General features: G+C 29.4%; 1 protein-coding gene and 1 long non-coding RNA gene across 4 annotated transcripts in view; one reads left to right on the forward strand and one right to left on the reverse strand.

Annotated features, from left to right (window-relative positions):
• Positions 1-15,411, reverse strand: part of cpx (synaptic transmission protein complexin) — a 141,766-nt gene that overhangs the window by 61,685 nt on the left and 64,670 nt on the right. The gene's annotated exons all lie outside the window — the stretch shown is intronic.
• Positions 1-15,411, forward strand: part of LOC105148200 (uncharacterized) — a 95,209-nt gene that overhangs the window by 17,523 nt on the left and 62,275 nt on the right. The window lies entirely within an intron of this gene.

Raw genomic sequence — 15,411 nt, forward strand, 5'->3', positions numbered from 1 at the left:
TTATCACGATGATAGAAAGTATCGTGTAGCTTTCGGAGACATATGTACCCTATTAATTCCAAAATCTCCCCAGATTTATAACTTCGTCGCTTTATAGTAATAATATTTATTTTGTAAAATAAAATATAAAATAAATGCAAAATTTTAATAACTAAAAAAAGAAGTCAAAGAAGTCTTTAGTTTCATTCAATTAATTAATTTTGAAGAGGATCTAATTAAAGAACCTAAATTAATAGGCATTATAAATGATTATACATTAATCTATATTTTATATAAAAAAAAAACAAGTTATTTTGAATAGACTCAATTAAAAAGCTAAAATTATTATAATTTTAGCTTTTTAAAATTTAAAACAACTCTCACTCTGTCGCTTTAAAATTAAAAAAGAGTGAGAATTTTCTTTCTATATATATATCACACGGGTATAGCACTTTAAACATATCTGTTAAAAATTTAATTAAATTGTATATCGGACAGATCTCTTAATCGACTGTATCGATGATATTCGATACTCGTTGGAAGAGACCTATTGTCTAGGATAATTTCATTGGAATAGATTTCCTCTTTTGCTATCTCTTGCTGGTAGTATTTCATTCCTATGCTCGATACACATGCTTTACGTATGCTCAGATAACGATGATATATATCTACACAGCAGTACGCAGTACTGTTTCATCCCTTCCCACCTCCAGCCAACATTCGGTACAAGTTATTCCGCCGTTGTACGCGTTAATTCCAATTGTAGAATTGGACGTCATTAAACTCAAGGCGGCAACAAGGCAACAGTCAGATTAAATTACACTCTGCGTTAATTTAATTCAAAGATGTACGAAGAAGCACGTAATTAAAGCGACCTGCGCGCTCATTCAATAACATTCGTATAGAAGCTGGAAATTATTCTATTTGGCTTTTGAAATCCGAAAGACAGATTTTTGGATTTTTTGTTACATTTAAATTATCCGATGTGTCCGTCATACATAGCAATAAAGGGAAAATTGAAAGTTCGTTTTCCGAACAATCGACAACCCAGTAACCTTTCGGTTAACCTGGCATTCCAGTTACAAAGTTCTGCAGTTTCAAATTACGTTCATGGATTATGGGAGTTTACTAGTACACGAACATGTTTATACACAGTTAGGCACGCCACCATTAGTTTACGTGGCACGAAAATTTTGTTCTTGAGAGAAATGAGAAATTACAGCTAGAAAGATAGAAGATTGGCAAAAGTATACCCAGTTATTGTCAAAGAAATTCATCTTATACAATAAATAGCTTCTTATTAAATGAACCGCAATGAGTTTTAATAAGTTCATTTTATTAATGTCATCTCTATAGTAAAACACATACATTTTCTTCGTTTAAATGATAAAATGCCCCCATCCATTAGTATCTATATACGTCTGTGCGTATGAATGCGTGGGTAGCTTACCGCATGCGGGAAATAAATTTTAACAAATTTCCTTTTGTGGGATTTTCACGAGCACAAAAAAATTTCCGAATGCGGGTCGCACAATGTGACAATGGAATATTACGATTTTTCTCGTCATTACATAGATTTGATTTAACTAAAAGAAAAGTTTGATTAAAAAATATGAAATTTACAAGAGACTACACTTATTTTTAAAAATAATATAATTTAAGAACAGTGTATTCTTAAAAATAATACTAAAACAAACTATAAAAAAATGTCTTTTAATGTATTTAACACGATATCTTTAGATTTATTACAATTAATTTTTCCAGTTTATTTAAATTATATCAATTTTTAATCTAATTTATCATAGTTTTTATATTGTTATACCGTATTAATATCATATTTATAGTATTTTTCACGTACATATCGTATCTAGTAAGATCATTATTATTATTTCAATTCGTAATTGTGTAGCAAGTCCAAAAATAATTGACGCACAGTTATATATATATATACGTATCTGAAAGAAATGTATTTAAAACAAGTGACATATGGAATTATTATCCCAACATCTATAACTTTGATCGTAGTTGGTGCTTCTTCTTACGTAGTTGATTTATTATAGCGATCTTTTTTCTAACTTATTATTGTATAATTAATGTAATACATGTTTAAAACCTATTCTGTTTTATTGAGCTCTTCTTTCTACAATCATTTTAATTAAGAGCAAATGAAACACATGTTTAGAAATTGAGTAATCTGTGAAAACATGTTGATTTATCATTAGAGATATTTTCTGAATAAATATTGCAAATGCGAAATACGTGAGCAATTGATAATTACTAATTGATAATTAATTCTGTTTTTTCATATAGATTTATTTTTATGTTATAGTTTAGACGAGGTCAAATGATAATGTTTCTATTTCAAAAAATAATATTTAAAACAATATTTGAAAGATTCAACGGGTGTTTAAAAAATAAACTTTAGAAAAACGCGGAAACTGCTTTTAATCGAACGAAAAAATATATCATATCCATGTATGAGTATCCCATATATACATCATGAGCGGAACAAAGCTTTTAATATTGGTCTATTCTTTTCGTTTCTCTCCATTCCTATTTCTTCTTCTCTCGCGTACTTGCAACTATATACATCGGAGACTGCGTTGCTACTGTGCAGTTTTATATACTGTTCGGAATAAAACGAGGCGCAACTGCCTCCTCCTTCTCTTCCCTTTTCTCCCTCAAACCGGAAAAGTTTTATAGTTGATCGTATACATTTTGACCGTTTGAAGCATGCAAGGGCGCGAATACAAGTATGCGCGCACGCCAACAATTTAAAGCTGAGAACGGAATGAGTTTTTTTAGAAAGAAGATTTTGAAGCCGAAAATAATTATTTTACTGCGTACTAAATATTTCATGAAATGAAAATTTAATGGTAAAAAAACTAAAGAATAAAACGCGGCAAGGAGATATAGAGAGTCCATAATTTATTAACTAGACTGACTTATATATTCATAAAATATAAAATATAAAAAGAAAGATGAAAAAAGATAAATAACAACAAGGGACATAAATCCATATATTTGGATGTTAAGTTTAAGAAATTACAATCTCATTTATATATGTAAAAAGAGAAGATGAGTGGTGTTCTTTCTATAAGTCACCTATAGGTTCAAGATTTTTTAATCTCCCCCTGAAGCAAAGAGAGGGGATAATCCACAACTTTTTTCAACTTCTTTAACAGCGTGACAAGAGAGAAGAATTATAGCTATACAGTTCTCCTGAAAAATTATATATAGAAAACGCTAATAAAATAAATAATATTAATTTATTCCGATAAATAAGACTTCTATTTTCCAAATTTGATAGAATGTAAGTTCAATAATACAAAAGATTTGATCTGTTCCATTTAATTAGGAACTAACAAAGTTCATTTTCGAACTAACGACAACATGGCCAGTAGTTCTATTCCAACGTTAATTGCTTCGTTCATTGTACCTGCGTACACGCGGCGACCTTCTCCATAAGTCATCGTTAATTATCGCGTTAGTGTCGAGTTGATATATCGCTCGCTCCGTTAGTCGGGATTACGATTATCCGCTCGTTTCGAAGCGTAGAATGGAAACTTAGATTGTACTCTGTAATGCATTTCGTTAAATCATATGAATACAAAGTTACTGTGTTTGGACAGAGAAGACTTTCGAAGAAATATACATTAAATGCAAAAAAGAATTAAAATAATTATTAGTTATTAGATGTACGCACATACACAACACACACATATGTATATACATATATAAACTATTGCATATCATATTTTTAACTATGTTAAGAACTATGTTAAGAATTCAGTACAATTAGAGACAATTGATGTCTTCATAATATTGAATAACAAGGATTAAATAACTCGAAAGGATTTGTAAAAAATGGAAATTTGAAAATTCAATCTGTGAAGATCACGTGACTATATTTTTTAAATAATAATATTTGTTCTTTTCCTATAAAAATTCAAGGCAGACAGTAAAAACTCTTCTGAGTGAGCTGCACCATACCGGATTTCATTAATATATTATTTTATCTACATCGGAGAGGTACAGCTCTATCGATCGTTGAGCATATAGTATGTCGAAAGGTTAACGCCAGTATTATTCTCTAATCTGCCACCAAAGGGTTCTTTCGATGCTGCTAATCTGAAATTCTATGGCTTAGCCTACTTTTCTATATTGCTAACTTACAGATTTATTTGTCGTACACCCTGTCTCTTCTGAATTTTGTACAATAGTAGAGCACATGAGACTCACCTGAAACAACACAAGAATACAACTTTCATTAGATATGCTTTTGTTAAGTAGAAAAACGAAATAATATAAAATCATCAGAATTATCAAAAATAAATTATAAAGTTATCTTATTTTTTTATAAATTATACCAATGTTAAGTGAAATTATTACATACGCATTGTAAAAAATATTTTATATCAAAGCTACATATTTCCAAAAGTATGCTCCCGTTACACACTGATATCTGTGTATATATACGTGGGCGTAATTACGATGGGCGAATTAACATAGAAAAATGATGAAAAACATTTTTCTTACGTAACTTTATTCTCAAGATATTTGTATTTTAATATTTTCAATCCGTACCCTACTATTGTGAGTCACTAGTGACCGAGCGATTCCTTACTTTTTCCTAATTTATAAGTCTTTCAGTAATTATACCTTATACTACATTTTGTTATTTTCTAAAATGAAGTTTAAACATTTGTTCTAGAAAATTGAATGTAATGTTTGTGTATTTTTAGAGATTTTTTGAATCATTTTAAATAGGTGAGAACATGAACGAGTTTATGTTGTACCTTATTACTACATATATAATTTACTATGCTCACTACACTCTTTTATATATATATATATATATAATTATATATACTTTCATACCCAAATTTGAGCGCTCTTTTTGAGCGTTTAACGTCCAAAATTGAGGGTTTTTTTTGTAAGGGTACATATATAGTATATATAATGATAAAAGCTCAATAGCGCGCATGAAACGCGTGCTTGTTATGTTCTAGTGTACATATAAAATAGTTCAAAATGCAATACATGAACTCAGATTTATTTAAATTTTAATAAATGCTCAAATTTTAGTAGTAGAATAATAAAAATATGAATACGCCTTAATCAGAATATGCCATAGCTAATAATTTCCAAAAATATCCTTACATAATCAAACATTACCAGACAGTGCTATTTATTTGTAAGACATCCTTATACGTAAGGTTTTCTGCTAATTCATTGCGGTCACAAACGACTTTCTACGAATGCTAACGAGAGACTGCTCCGAATCGAGGAGAAACTCTGCAAGAGTGCAGCATCCATATAAGAAAAGAAGCAAAATTGGAATCTCACCCCGAGGTAACATAAATGGCAACCAGTGTTACACACTCACGCGCGCGCATACATATATATGTACATCCACTTCCATTGCTTCTCTTTTCCTATCGCCTCTATTCTCCTCACCCTCGTTCTTTCCTTTTTCTCATTTTGACGTCTTGCCCTTCCCAACCTACAAATCATGGAATTTTTGTTGCTTATTGTCTCCTGTTTCGAGGTCATCGGTATGTCGATATATGAACTTCACTTTTATCATGCTACGATCTGACCCAACTTTGCTTTGCTCTCTGCATTTTAACACCTTCGTAAAATATCATACAAGCTATTCGTATATAATTTTACGAAAATTAATTTTACGAATAGATCTTATTATCGAGCTTCAAATATAAAATTTGCTGAAATTCATCAAAATTAATTTTATCTCTTTTGGAATAAATTTCTTTTTTTCGTTTGCATACTTTTTCCAGCAATATTTCTCTGTTAGAAGAACTCTTAGAACTCTTCGAATAAAATATCAATCAAATAGTATCTAAAGTAATACGTAAACGACATTTTCTTTTGCCGCTCTAAAGAGAATTTTGCTGTAATGGTGATAAAACAGATGTCGCATTTCTAGCCGCTTAATCGTGATTCATGAATCACGTTGAGCTCTTTTCTCGACGGATTAATTTCGAGTACCTAGCTCAAGCATACTCGCGCAACCTAAATCGGATGCTTTTCGTTCTTCTTTTTCTCTCTCCAATACGCGTTTTCGTATATTTTTTAACTGTTTGGTTTATAGCTAAAAATACAAAATTATATTAGATAATTAATATATAATCGAAAAAAGGAAATTAATACTGCTAAAGTAAATACTAATATAAGCTATAAATATAAATAGATATTAATTAATTTCTAGTAAATTAATACAACTAACCTATAGATTGATGAATAGAAAATTGTTATATTTAATAACAAAATGTCATAAAAGTGTATATTATTAGTAAAAAATATTTCTTACTTTGATCTAAACTTAAATAGATCAAAGTATTCTTCGTATAGCATGACCGAAATTTTTTTTTATTTACAGACAATTTTTTATAGACTTATTTCTTTACAAATCAAAAATATAAAAATAATAATTATTAAAATATTAAGTGTATGAAAGTATATTCGATAAAAAGTTTTATATTGATATAGTAATAAAGAAATATTTCTACTATACAGATGTTAATCATACAGGACCACAAATTGAATGTATTCCAAATTCGAAAGATTGCACTAGTAAATTACTATAAAACGGAATAGCCAGTTGACAAATGATTGCTCTGCGAAATCTCGATTGGGCTTCGTCGGAACGTTCGTATTATCTTCTTGTAATGGCTGCTGTGAACTTAGCTGCCAGCGGCACGACGCCGAAATAATTCAAAGATACAAATTGCCCACAAAACGAGCTCGCTTCCACGAGAGATCGATGTTCATGGCAACACGGTGAACGGCATCGCGAATATATTTCGTGTTGTGCGTCGATACATTTATTCAGCGATCGAGCGTAGTAACTGAGATATTGCACGTAAAATTCTATTGTTTACTATAAATGATTACGCGATCTAAGACTTAAGCAATTTCATTTAAAAATTTAAATATAAATTTCTTCATAAATCGTTGATAGCTGTCTATCTACTTGCCCTACTTTAAAGTAGATTAAGTTAGGTAAAGTGAAATTACAATTAATTTTATGAGATAATAAAAATAAACACCAGTTTTTACGCAGATAATAACTAAACTATGTAATAACTCAAAATATAAATAAAAAGTAAATAAAAATCATGCTATTCTTTTTGTGTTGCTCTTTTATATGAAAACATTGAAATAATATTTGTTTTCTGTCATAATAAATGTATACATCCTTTTTGTTGTTAAAATTTAAAAATATAATTAATATTAACGTTTTGTCTTTATTCATAAATGATAATGATAATAAAGTCACAAAAATGAAATCATAATGTGCTGTTTGAAATTTTTTGCAGAAGCAAACTAATTTCCAACAAATAAAATTTCAGATTACGCGAATAATCAAACATGACAATATCCGCGATCTCATATTCCGTTGACATTACTATTTTGAAACTAATCACAAGAGGCGATTAAATTTGAAATTTTTTTCGAGATTTTCGCGGAACATGACGTATTTTTAATTAACGTTATTTTTCAATAATTTTATTGTAATACGTCACATTAATACGTCACTTATATAGTTTCAACTGATGGTTAGAATGTAATTGATTACAGCATAGCGGAAAAAAAATACTCTATTATTTTTAAACAGAATTTCAACTGCTATTTTTTTAATTTTGATTTTTTAATATAAAAAATGCATAACTGTTTTTTATTTTTATAAGAAAACTGTAGAACTATGAAAATTATTATTGGACTGTCGTTATTTTTTTCATAAATATTAATAGAATATCGTGCTAACTTCATGGATATCCAAAAGTGAAATCTCTGAAGTTTGCCCGATGTTCTGTGATTAATATAAAAAAAATAATAACAGTTCTAGTAGCACTCTCTTTTCAAAATTCTAGTTCTTTATAAAAATAAAAAAATAGTTCGGCATTTTTTATACTAAAAAACGAAAATTAAAAATATGGCGTGCTAACTTTTAGTACGACACTTCCCTCCCCTTCTAAAATACAAGAAAAAGATAAATACTTCTACTTTTAGTTACAGATCCCATTAGTACTACTCAGGTTCTAACAATATATGTAATTTAAAAACAAAATTCTAAAAATTACCAATTTTAATACACTTTAAATGTAAAAGACAGAACGACACTTGAAGAAAAAGTGTCATACTGATAATTTATCGCAATTCCAGCGAGACTTCTCGTTAATTCTAGCAGAGATTTATACTCATGAAAAACGCAGGTCATTTATTAAAAACTGTTGTACAACACATTTTAAGTACATGAAAATTAGCAAAAAGATATTTGCAAAATGTTAGAAAAATCTGCCTTCTTTTATTTTTATATTAAAAATTTTTTTCTAATATTGATTTGTTTTTTATCGTATATTTTCGGTCACACTTTTTTCTTTCTCACAAAAGATCCGTAACTTTAAAAAAAGAATAAGATATCTAAAAAGTAGCAGTGGGTCTTCTCGAAGTAGATTACAGTGTGATTACGTACTACATAAGAGCATTAGACAGGGGCTTCCTTCTGTACATAACGTAGTCTGTGTATGTTAGCTGAGAAATATTGAGAGAGTTGATAGAAGGATCGATACATCTAAGACGATGAGAAAGTCGGAATGTAAGAATTTTGTTAAAGTCCAAACTAATGAGCAGTATTATCATATCTAGAATTATATAAAAAAAAAATTAAAACCAACAATGTAAGAAACTAAGGAATTATAATAACTAAACATATAAAAACATGTAAATGGAGTGACTTGAAAATTTATAGCTTAGTATCACGTATTTGATAGCTTTTAATACTGAAATATTATATATTATATATAAATGATGTGAAATATATTATGTAAACGATCTACTAAAGAAAATACATATGTAATTGCAAAAATTAGCAATATATTCCGATTATCTGGCCAAGAAGGATGTAAAAAGTTAAGAAGTTTAACATGAGTATTATATATTCAAGTACAAAGTGGAATCGATGTTTGCGCACGACTAAGATTAATGGGCGTCGAGTTTGACGTCTGATAGGGTCTTCGGTCCCTTCGTGGCCTTTTCTCATACCCCTTCTTCCTTCCGCTGAAGGCGTTAACCTTCTGACTATCCGTCAGAGTTCATCCTGACGATGGATGATTTGCATATTGGTCGTCAAAAGTTATTTTACGATTTGAACTTAAAAGGTTCTCCCAACCTAATTCTGATGCAATCTTTTCTCTGTGAAATATAGTGGAATTACCTTACTTTTCTGAAAATGGACCATATGATGGAGAAGAGATTGCTCGAGCATATTTATATAGATTTGGTACAGATGGTAGATTTGGTATATAATATTATCTAACAAACGCGGCGAATCGATCATAGTTCAAGAGTAACAGTGAACTCTGCTTAACAAATCTAATTTAACAACGAACTTTACAGAGACATTAATCAAATGTGAAGGAAACTAATGAAAATCGATTTATTAAGCATATTTATTAATTAACACAAACCAATTCGGTGAAGCCAGGTGCACAAATATTTAGGAAAAATGTACAGAAAGTTACATGCCATGACACAGTACACACTCGTTAAATACGTTTGTTAATTAAGGTCACATTGCATTCATTAGTTGTACAATGTAATAACGGAAACAATGAAATAATCTAATTGTCAAAACTTGCTGTAATGCATAGTTTATGTGAGTTCCTGTAAAAAATGTTAAATTATTGCATATTTTTATTGCGTCACTAGATATATGTATAGGATAACTTTATATATTTATAAATATATATGTGTGTATATATATATATATATATATATATATATATATATAATAAATATTTAATATATGTATAAGGATAATATAATTATCAAGAGACAATGTAATATCTCACGCCAAGTGTGCGTAACACGAGCAAGATTGACAGTATGTATACTAGAATTATCGAGTTAAGTGAAGGCACGATAGTATATAGGATAAGTGAATAAGAACTGCCATTTGAAATAACTTGTTATTTATTGATTTTATAAAAAAATATTTTATATGAAATACATTGCATTTGATGGAACTCGTCAAATGGACGTATTTTGATTTTTTTAACGAAGAGAACAAAACTTTTTTTAATAAAATCAATAAATATAACGAGTTATACAGAGGTTCTTATTGGCTTACTCAGAATGCATGTATATAATATAATTTTTTATTGATTTTCTGAAATATTTTTGGAAACATATCTAGTTAAACAATTTCCATAAATCGTAACAACTGAAAAATACAAATGCTTATCTTGTTTAACAAAATTAAGTTAAATTAAGCTTCCATCACGGAAATTGGCATCGACGAACGCATTTAATAAAGTGTTGAAACCTTCAATATTGTGTAGGGAAAATCGAAATGCTTGTTCCATGTCTATAAATCAAAGTAGTTAACCGTAGTTATTGATAGTGCACTCCATCACCGACGTCAGCACGTAAATTACATAGTACAGCTGGCAGTTTAGCTAACATTAATATTGTCAGAATAATACAAACGCTGTCTGTTCGTTTGTTTGTATTCGTATCATAACAGGATTATTTCATTTCAGCGATTATTGTTGAATCAATTGGTATAATCCATTGAGACATATAATTTGACAATAAAGTTTGTAAAGAAAATTTGTTTAAATAGGATAAATAATTATAATCAAGTATTAAAATCATTTTCCTATATAATGAAAACACGTGTGTAATTAAACAAGTTCGGTTCAATTCTTTTTTTGTGATTTTACATGGAGTATTTACGAATTTATATAAGCATTTATGATAATTTTTAATAATATATTAAGATATCATGATTTTTATTTCAGGTTTTCCTAATTTCACCGGATCAGAGTAAAAAAAATTATAATCATATAAGTTATATATGTATTATATATAAGTTATATATATATTATATATAAGTTATATATATATATTACATATAAGTTATATACGTATTTAAAAATCTTGATGTTAAATCATATAATTCTCATTAAAAAATTAGTATATGAAAAACAATATTTCGTAAGAGATTAACGAGATTTATAATTTATGATTTATTTGAATCTTGCAGAGTACATACTGTCGTTAACCTACTTTTCGAAACTTTCCTCTTCTGCTATTACGCGTCACGTGAGGCGTCGTTTTCGTTACGTGGCTGCGTATTACGTTACTTTAGAGTACAGGGGTAGAGTGAAACGAATTAATCACTGCCCAAGCAAGGCGCTTTTCAGATTTTTACGCAAATGACTCCTCCCCCCCCCTTCCCCCCCCCCCCCTTAAGGTGTACGTGTGGTTTCCGACTTTGGTCAATGCATTTATATGTCGTTTTTCGATGACAAATTATGGCGATAAAATTGTCATGAGAAGCGAAATTTAATGACGTAATTTCTATCACCATTCAAATACCACTCTTTTACTTTTCAAAGATCTATTTTCTCTGATCTCTCTCTTCTTGCCCTATTACGTTATATACACGTTATATATAATTAATGTAAAATACAAATATAATATAATATAACATAGTTTTTTATATCATTAAAGAAAAGAAGTTTCGTATAAATCTTAATATTTCAATATTTTTATAACATTTGAGCTAGGGGAAGATAATTACATATCGAGAATTAAATTACGAATCATATAGGATTACATGTTGTAAAATAAATATTTAATTACGGATCACTTGGTCATAATTGAATACGTGCAGAAATAATTAAATCAAACGGGGAGGTTGGGAATACTACACGTAAATGATTTGCTATACGAACCTCGACAATACAAAAGCAGTTATTATATTCAATATCATCTGTAAATCGTGTAAAAATTTTAAAAACAATGAAATTTTTTCTTAATATTTTGTTACTACAGAAAAATATAAAAATGTGAATATTTAAATTTTTTCTAAAAAGATCTTTTAAATACTAAAAAGATATACTAAATATACAAAAAGATATACTAAATATGATATGTATTTATAAACGTAAAATTATTATCTCGGATTGCAGAAAGGTCTAGTCACATCTAATTTATTAAAATCGTGCGCGCGCGTGACCCTTTTCACCTCCAATTCCTTCTGATCTCTTTATTTACGGTATATTACTTCTGATGTTTTGTATCTAATAACAAACTAGAGGTAACTTTCGGTGCAAATCTTCATTGGCGTGTCACGCACATGGTGGCTCACGCGAATACCAAGACTTTCGCGAAACAAGCGGATGAAGGCGGACGCGTGCGATCTGAATTCCAACGAAGGGCGAGTGACTTCCTTCTTTGAATCAGTTGTACGACGTGTTCACGACGGATCAAGTCATACTGAAAGATGTATGTAGGCGCGTATAGGCATTCAGTTCAATATAAATGCAAAAACGATAAAGCGCGCGCGCGCGCGCAAAATATTAAAAGCAAAAGAGAGTTCCTTTTTCATCGATATTCCGCACGGCATGGTCAGGAAAACGTCAAGTTGCAAAATCGGGTTGCCGAATTTAACACGAAGCGGATGGACCTTTTTGAGAACGAGCTCGTTTCTAAGCACATCTTTTGAGGAAATTTCATTTTTCCAATCCTTCCCTCTTACGTCCTCATCTTAAGTTAATCGGAAAAAATATATTCGAGTTTCTCTTTGAATAGTTTGTGTATATAGAAATAATTATCCGAGTATATTTTAAATCTTCATAATGAAAGTAATGAAATAGGAACGTATGTATATCACATCCGTGATCGCGTAATTATCCAGCACATGAAATATAAATTCAGACGCATGTGCAGGCCGCACATTGAAATCCCTTTTGACGTACCTCGCCAGTGCCTCGTTCGCTTATAAAATTAATCGTACCAACGGATGGTTTAATGCGCACTGGTTAATGGAATCAGAAGCAACCGGATTATATTCAGAATGTTACATATTCTTTCTATTTTATCAGAGATGAAAAAGCATCTCTGTTTTGAAAGCTTCTTTTTTCTTATTTTTAACAATTTATTGTAATGTAATTCATATTGTGTTCATAATCTTTAAATCAAATTCATGCATTAATTGAAAAATGTGCTTGCTAATATTTTATATGCTCTATTTATTATTATTATTATTGTCATTCTCTTCTTTTTCTTCTTCCTTTCTTTCTTTTTCACATATTATCATCATTATAGATATATACAAAAGCTTATTTTAAGACGCCATTTTTCATTATCTGATTAACTTGTGGTTAAGTTCAACCTGATGTTTTATATAGGCTTCGTCCATATCATCATAGATAAAGCCTAGTGGATAAAACATCAGGTTAAATTTAACCACAAATTAACCCCGAAAACCCGAGCCTAAAAATCGATCGAATGTTGATAAAAATTCTATACATTTTATCTTTAATTTTTTGAGGAATAAATACAATATTTCTCAGAGAGGTCTTGATAAAATTTAAAGATATACATTTAAGACAAATTTTTGCTGTATAATGCACATTTCTTGGAACACTGAGTACATTATACACACGTACATATATTTGCGGTTATAAATTTTCCATAAATATGCGGATACATAAAATGCATTTTCTGGCTACGTGCGTCGCAATATCGAACGCGCAATATATTTTAGCACGACAGTGACATTATTTCGTGCACGTTGCCTGGTCATAAATCTGCAAATGGCGCTTCTAATAGCGCACTCCTTTCCTACGCGCGAAATTCGAATCGACCTAGTTCTATATCGAAATAGAAAATATGATCAATTCAAGAGTCAATAAACAATGTCAAAATTAAATATTAACATTGATTCAACAAAAGATAATGATGTACATATAAAACATGAATGTTCAATCTCAAATAAAAATGTAAAATTGTTATTGGATTAATATAAAGTTATCGAAAAAATAAATTTAAAAAATTGAATTAAAACGAATTAAAAAATGAAATAAAAAATAATTAGATTTTACATTAAATATATACATATATATATATATATATATATATATATATATATATATATATATATGATATACATTTATGTCTGCATAATTTTGGAAAAGAACATTTAAGAATTCTTGTCTTTTCTTCTCTAATGAATTCTCTAAGCTCTTTTAGTTTAAACAGCCTTTTGCTTCGAAGGAGTTGTATTTCATTAGTCTAAGAGCGTTTGCACGCTGCATCGCCTCACGTTAGTCGTCCACGCGACTTATTGATGAATACTGTGAAGCTTCCATCGACTAGTTTATACGGTCGCTGTTTTCCAGATCGTTTAATCCTCGTAATGGGAAACAGTATGCTTCACGAATTACTAGATACGATACGAGAAGAAGGTTAAAATAAATAAAGTACTAATTCTTCTTTTACATCATGAATACAGTGAAATTTAAAGAATAATTTAAAGATTTAATTCGTCTAACGAAAATTGAATTATGTTCAATTTTTTTATTTAGTTTCCACTCAATTCTTAAATGTGAAAAATTTTACAGTAAAGATCCGCGCGCGTCAAGTTAAATAAATTTATTAAATAAATAAAAAGAGTAAATGTGTGCGTGCGTGTGTGTGATATTAGATAATGCATAATCATTTAGTTACTTTTTTCAATGCTTTATGATTAAACTATCTTATTGTTAGAACAGTGTATCTTTTGGGAATAAAATATTTTATAAACTAAAATAAAAATAATATTTCTCTCATATTTAGCTTCCTTTTATATTTATCTTCCAAAGTTAGACATTTTAATTAGAGTCACGTATCAACCTGCAGTTAATTTGGTTAAAGAGTCTTGAACTATCACCTCTTGAAGTAATACAGTAAATCCGAGACACTAACATCCTTCTCTCTCTCTGTGAGACACGTCGGTGATTTTACGGCGTCGCTTCCCTTCGAGACGAAATCGGGTGCCAGTGAAGCTCCGAAGGAATTACATTTGAAATTGTAATACCTCCTCTTTTTTATACTCTTGAGAGTACAAGCCATTCTCTTTTCGGATTTCCTTTAGAGGTCCTTTTGTTACCAAGGATCGCATGTTCTATGTGTGTCACGGCAAAATTACAGCTTGGATTTATAGCATTATTAATAAATAAAAGACTTGCGAGAATAATATCGTTCTTGAACGTTTATGAAATCTCGATGGTTTTATCACAACCCCATTATGCATGTGAAGAATGTTTTCGAATTAATTAATTAAACATATCTCCGAGAGATATGTTAATTAAATTAAATGGAAAAAATCATTTTTTGCTAAAGGACTTTTCATTTTATATGTATATTATACATGCATATAAAGAATTATATATATTTTAAAATCAATACTCTTTTATTATAATATTCATTATAATCGAGAATTTGATATCAAATTTCTGAATTAACCAGCGAAAATTTTTTCTTTTAAATAAAATCGTACATTATTCCCGCATTGTTTTATATATTACCAAGAGAAATAATTTAATAATTAGTAACATTTCGGATTACAATTCT

This window comes from Acromyrmex echinatior, chromosome 1 (genome assembly GCF_024713525.1).
Source record: "Acromyrmex echinatior isolate Ae372 chromosome 1, ASM2471352v2, whole genome shotgun sequence".
Classification (NCBI taxonomy): Eukaryota; Metazoa; Arthropoda; class Insecta; order Hymenoptera; family Formicidae; genus Acromyrmex; species Acromyrmex echinatior.